The sequence below is a fragment of the Diuraphis noxia genome, unplaced genomic scaffold, assembly GCF_037042655.1.
Source record: "Diuraphis noxia isolate RWA-SAM2 unplaced genomic scaffold, SU_Dnox_SAM2 contig0004, whole genome shotgun sequence".
NCBI classification, from domain to species: Eukaryota; Metazoa; Arthropoda; class Insecta; order Hemiptera; family Aphididae; genus Diuraphis; species Diuraphis noxia.
Genome location: NW_028301714.1, coordinates 9,620,698 through 9,627,751, shown reverse-complemented (window position 1 = coordinate 9,627,751; position 7,054 = coordinate 9,620,698).

Below are 7,054 nucleotides of genomic sequence, written 5' to 3'. Positions count from 1 at the left end.
CATTTTACATTGTATTTAATTTGATATAAAAAATTATTAGTTTTAGTACCTAATTTTAATAATAACTATATGATAAGTGGATGATTGGGTGGATTTGAATGAAAATAACATTTCATTTTTTAACAATTTATAATGTATTTGATAATTTTAATTCGAAGGATAGAAGTTAAAAGATTTGCAATTATCATTTTACTCATAACCCTGTATATGGATTAACTTTTACTATTTCAAATCACTTAGTTCAACTTATTGTTATTCAAATTAAATGTATCTTATATACAGTAAGAGCACACCTGAATGTTGAATGTCAATGAATAACAAGTTCGGTTTTCTTCTTTTTCTTTTTTTAATTTTAATTTTATATTTTAAACAAATATAAATGATAATTAGGAATTTAGCTTTATACTCAAATATAACCCATGCCAAAACAAAAAAAAAACATTCGATGAATTTTAATAATTATACATATGTAAAATATATACGGTAAAAGTAGGCACAATATTAAGGATAAGAGTATATACATTAATAGATTAATATATTATAATTTCGAGTTTTGTACTTTTTTTCCAAAAAGTTTTTAAAGAAAACAAGATTTTTTTGATAGAAGACATCATAAAATTAATCGAAAACATCTGATATAATAATACGTCAATATACGATATGAGAAACAGTGTAACCATATTAAATTATTTGTTGTATTAATTTGAGTAAACTTTGTATAATTAAAAATATATACCCCGCGTTCAAACCTGTCCCATCCACGTCTATAAAATTGTATAACTTAAGATTTTGTGACTGATATAATGTATTCGTATTGGATGCAATGAAAGCAGTATTTAACTTTTTGATTTCAAAAATTCAACTGATTTAATCTTTGAAAGTTACTAACCAATAATCGTTAATGATTTACCTATAGGTACTGTGAATTGAAAAAAAATAAAGAGAAATGTTTAAATTAACTTATGTATCTAGTAATTGAAAATTGTTGGTAATTTTTCGTACTTCATACTCGTACTTTGATGATGAAAAACAAACAACGTCCTATTATGCGCCGTCATGTTTACGTCACTTAAAGTGACTACGAGTGGCAGACTTCCTTTAAGATGACGTTGGCTAAACAATATAGGCCTTTGCCTAGTAGCCTAGGATGGCTTTTTCCAGGAGTGGTATTTAAAAACATTTGTCGTAATACACCAGTAGATAGATATACCTAGATACATGTAAAGAGTGGCAAAACTTAATTTTTCTCAGGTTTAAGACGGTCTAACTCTAACGAGTTGTAAATGGTAAATGGACTGCGAACAACGTCCAGAGTTCTCCGCTCCCTTTCCCTAGTGGCTAGTTCTAGTCGAGGAACATTCAGACAAGACGGCGAGGATTGGTACGTGAAAGTGCACTTTACGGTGTCCGACGGTAAATCATTGGCGTACGTTCTCCGGGATCGTGGTTGCTGGCGTCGCCCAAACCTAGACACTCTGGCGACTCAGCGTCATCCGGGCGCCGGGCTGATCGGTTGAGCGCGAGTGACTTTAAGGCTAATAGTATTATTAATAATGTGAGGGGGCGACAGACGACGACGGCACGTCACATGGCCGTCCCAACAGTACCTATATACAACCAACACAACGATGTTTTCATTTACGACCCCGTTGTAGGTCTACAACCGTGGTTCACGATGGCGAAGGAAATCGCCATGAATAAGTTTTAGAAAAGTCGACAATCAACAGTCAATGGTGGTCTGCCATAGCTGTCAGCGTTGTCGCGTGCCAGCCACTCGTCGTCAACCGAAAACTATTATAATGGTCGTCACCTGCGAGTAAACGCGCCTGCGTAACCAACTGCGAGAACGTGCAGAGGTGACCAGTGTTATACCTAGTAGGTACCTTCTTATACTGTTTACTAGTGCTGTATCCAGTGGATGGGCTTTTGAGCTCAACCCCCCCCTCCCAGAAATCTCAGGCGAGGTATTTTTTTAGTAATGCGTAATGGGTCATATCATGGTAATAATGATGACGGGTAAGCTAAGATTTAAAAATTGTGACAATTTACTAGCCTTGTAAAAAATGCTTTTGAAAAACTATTATAATAATGTATTTTACGAATACTCACTAAGTATTTGAATACAAATATAAATATTTTTTGTATACCTACTATATGTAAATGTAACATACATGTTTTATGTATAGTATATATGTATACTGTATTTCTGTATAGGTATCTATATTATTATGATACTACTTACCATAGATTTTAATAATTAAAAAAAAATAATAACATATCCGACTATTTAGATGTAAATACATGTTCAGGACACTTCAGGTATCTTATTCTTATTGATACAATTAAATTAGAAAACAAAATAATAAATAAAAAGTGGTATTAACTACTAATATGGAATCATTAAAAAAAAAAATCAAATACAGAACCCATATAATAATTAGATGTAGCATTTTTAAAATTTTAAACCTTAAAATAACCTACTTTTTCCATACAAAATGTTTTCTGTTTTTAATCTCATTAATTTATTATTTTTTTTTATATTTATTATTATATAACCTTGTCAATAAGATAAAAATGTATCTTTATAGATACTCCATGCTCATTATATTAATAAATATGAAATTAACTATAGCCAATATGGCAATATAGCTAATTTGTGAACGAATGTTAATTATAAATTATACGTCCTTGCTTACTACTTTCTAGGTAGGTAGTTCACTTGTTGAAACTTGAAAAATATTTAAATTAATGATAATAATAATAATAGCATTGGATGGGCGGGGGGCTTCGGCTAGGATCTTCCACTACATATATTAGGTATGCCAATGATAATTGATGTTTGTCTAGGTAGTAAAGAAGTTATGATGCCTCCAATCCATGATTTTTGTATGCGTTTGTATAGATACCTACTTAGTTTTAAGTTAATGCACTTTTCTATGGAAGGGAGGAGGACATGGCTGATTTTAGATTCTGAACGAAGTGCAGATGAATGTATTGATTTTACAATGATGTGTATTTTTTATTTTTTTTGTGTCTGTGTACAGCATAACTAGTCGAAATAATGCTTCGATTTCAAACTTTGGGAGTGGTTTCCGATGTAAAATTGAAGATCCTTGGTGCATTATAGAGGTCAAACGTAAACATTTTCCAACAGTTTTCAAAAAAATCGAGAAAAACAAAAAAAAAATGACAGAAAAACGGGAATTTTTACGCAAAATCAGTTTTCGACCAAATAGATTTTTTTATATGGTTGTCATTCAAAAACTAATCACTGTAAATACTTGAAATTTTCACCAAATGTTTATGTTAGTGTTATCTGTATACAGTTTAATTTTAAAAAATTTTTGACTTTTTTTGAGTTATTTATAAACCACTGAAATTTTCAATTTTTTTTTTAAGTGTCGATAAAAAAATGTTGGACGACCAAAAAAACTTGAAAATTTAATACACGGTTCCTTATGAGTTGATCTTAGAGCAGCAAAAAAATTAAAAAAAAATTAAAAATCGTAAGTCACCATTTTTTTTAATAAGCGTTTACAGTTCAAAATTTTACGAAATCTGTCGAAAACGCGAAAATTTGCAAGTAATTTTGAAGTTGAAAAATCATAAAATTTTTTGCGTTTATAACTAAGGATTAAAAATACAACACTAAGTTTTCCATAAGTTTTCCTTCAAGTAGCTATAGAGAAAACTCGAAGCATCATTATAGGAAAAATTTTAAGTGCGTTTGAATTTTAAATTTTTACGAAATAACGTAACGATAACGATTTATCCTCAAACGATTTTAAACATTTGTTATTATTCAAAAAGTATAAGTCATAGATACTTGAAAAATTTTACCAGTTATTTAGATTGGCATTTTCTTTACATGATTTAATTTTCATAATATTTTGACTTTTTTGAGGTATTTATAGACAATTTTTCTGAAAATTTTTTTTTAAAGTGTCGATAAAATTTTTATGGCCCTATCAAAATACTTGAAAATTTAATACAATGTTCCTCATAAGTTATTCTTATAGTGATTAAAAAATTATAAAAATACATTGGCACGATTTTTTTTTATTAGCATTTGAAGTTCAAATATTGACTTAATACGTAAAAATTACGGCAATTTTCAAATTATCTTAGATGGAAATTCATAAAAGTTTTTCTTTTTAATTCTAAGATTTGAGAATTTAATACAAGGCTCATAATATACTTTAGCAATAGCAGTTGAAAAATAAAAGAAATATATAGCCACATTTTTTTTTACATGCATTCAAATTTTAATTTTGACAACATACGTAAAAATCACGAAAATTCGTAAATTATTTTATTCTAGAAATTCATAAAAAATTTTCCTTTTATACCTAAGATTTGAAAATTTAATACAAGGTTCCTAAGATATTTTTACAATAGCATTTGAAAAACAAGAAATGTATAGTCACATTTTTTTTGTGAAGAAAATTACTGTCAAATTCAAATATTAATTACTTATTCTTACTAATTGATGTCTGCGTAATGATTATGATTTGTATATTATTATAGTAAGTTGTTCGATAGTAATGTTTTTTTAAACTAGTTATTATTTCAATAATAATGTGTGTAAAAAATATATATTAAAATAACATTGATTAGTGAATATTAAAGTGTTTAGATTTACGTTTTATCAATAAAAAAAATGATGATCTTTGACTATGGATAAACGTACTCTAGTCATGTTTTTAAAATACTATATGGTTATAATATGCAGTAAATACAGTGCATTAATAAATCATTCAAAATCTTTATACGCATTGGTAGTAAATATTTGGTATTTATGATTAATTTGATTGTTTTCTTAATACTTGCGTACTTACTCTTACACTGTGACACTGGATGGTAAATAATATAGGGACGTATATAGAATTCGAAAACCGTAAATCTATTGTCTATGCTTTATTGTGATTCATGAATCATGGCTCATGTCAAGAAGTCACGTACAGACGTTAAACTATTATCGGTTTACATGTCAAAATGTATATATATCCATGTAGATATCTACTTATAAGTCTTAACATTTAGGTATAGTGTTTGCTTTTTAAACAGTGCATATTTTAACTTGGTTAATAAAACAACTTTTTTTGTCGGATATAAAAATAGTACCTATACTGCAGAATAATTATATTATTAAAAAATAATATTAATATCATTATCACCTTTCATATTTATACTCATTACTTAGATATTATAATTTATATTGTAAATAAATTTAAATTAGAAAAAACAAGGTTTAATGTTGGTAATATAATATTTGATTATTATCTATTAAAAAGCATGCAAATGCGATACCGAATAAACTAAAATATTTTTTTTTAAAGCGATGACAGAAAGAAAAAACACTTCATTATAAAATTGAAAATTGATGCAATATTTGCTCCACTCAGAACTTAAAATAATTTTATAATACAAAAATATATTTATCTAGGTCATTACCAAATATGAATTAGATAGTAGTAATTGGGATAAGAATTTAGAATTCGTCAGGAATACAGTATGCGACGTTTGTTCAAATTAATATCATTTGGGTACTCACCTACTTATTGGCTATTTGGCTATTATGGAATCAATAGCTACCTGATATTATGTAACATTTAAGACGAAACGCGGTTACGCGGGGCGATCATTAATGAATGTACCTATAGATTTACCATGAGTTTTTCTTGTGTGTGGGTCTGTCATCAACATTATTTTCCAAATTTCAATATATTTTCTTTCAGAAAAGTGAATCAAGTTGGAACTTTCATATGGGAAAAATAAAAATAATGGAAAACGTGGATTTTATGCAAACCAGTGTTTGACCAAAATGATTTTCTTATTTCGTTGTAATTGAAAAACGAATACCGTAGTTATATTTTATACTGAATATTATATAATAGTATCACAATTTTATTTTTTAGTGAAGAATAACTGTTAAAATATTGAAATTCTTTTTGAGTTGATTATAGACATTTGAATTTTTCTACGATTCGTTTGGTAAAAAAGCTCGAAAATTGAATACAAGATTCTTATAATTCGTAATCAATTTTATTTTAAAACATATTTTTCGTCTTCACTCATACCTAATCATTATTTATGTGCAATGATTTATCATTGAATTTAAATTAAAAACTTATGTTACAACATTTGCAGTGAGTCAGTGACTTACTCAATGTCGTGGTACCAGGTACCTATATGTACTCTTGAAAAATGATGCATTACCCAATGATGGGTTACCTACTTTTCCTCTTTTATTTTTGAAACATTAGTTTTATTTGAAAATGTTCAATCGTATATTTTGATAAGCCATGTAAAGTACTTTAAAAATGTACAAAACTTCCCAGAATGTTTAAAGTAAAATACAAAAGCAAAATATGGGTTTACAAAATAAGAATATATCTATAAAATACCCTGTATTACGTCATTATATCAAACACTTATATTGATAGGTTAGGTAGGTATTCGAAAAAATTGATGATTGTAGATATACATTGCAATTAACTAGAAATAGACAGAATGCTATATATTTTATTATAATAAATTGTACTACTAATTACTTCAAACTATAATGTTTTGTTACTACTTTTATTTATTAAATTTAAAAAAAATGTCCATTCGTTATTCTTTCTTTTTAAAACATAATAGAACATTAGCAAAGTTATATTCTATTCTATCTTAATCTAATCACTTTCTAAGTTGCTTAAAAATGCAATAATTTATGTTTAATAAATCTATATTAAACTTTTTTTTAAAGCAAAAAAGGTAATTACTAATTATGCTAATTATTAATGATTTATATGTTTACTCGATATAACGCAATTAATTAAGGGCATATGCCATATTATATATTATAGGTACAAACTTGCGTCTTGCACTATATTTTACGTTTGAATAATATGTTTGACTCTAATTGTTGTTTCTGTTCATCATCAACCTTGATATTGAAAACTCTCCATGACAATCAAGAATGAAATTAGTATTGGGTGAACAACAGATCAATACACCTAATAATAATAAGTCTATATACTATTATATAATAAATAGCTGGTAATCGGTA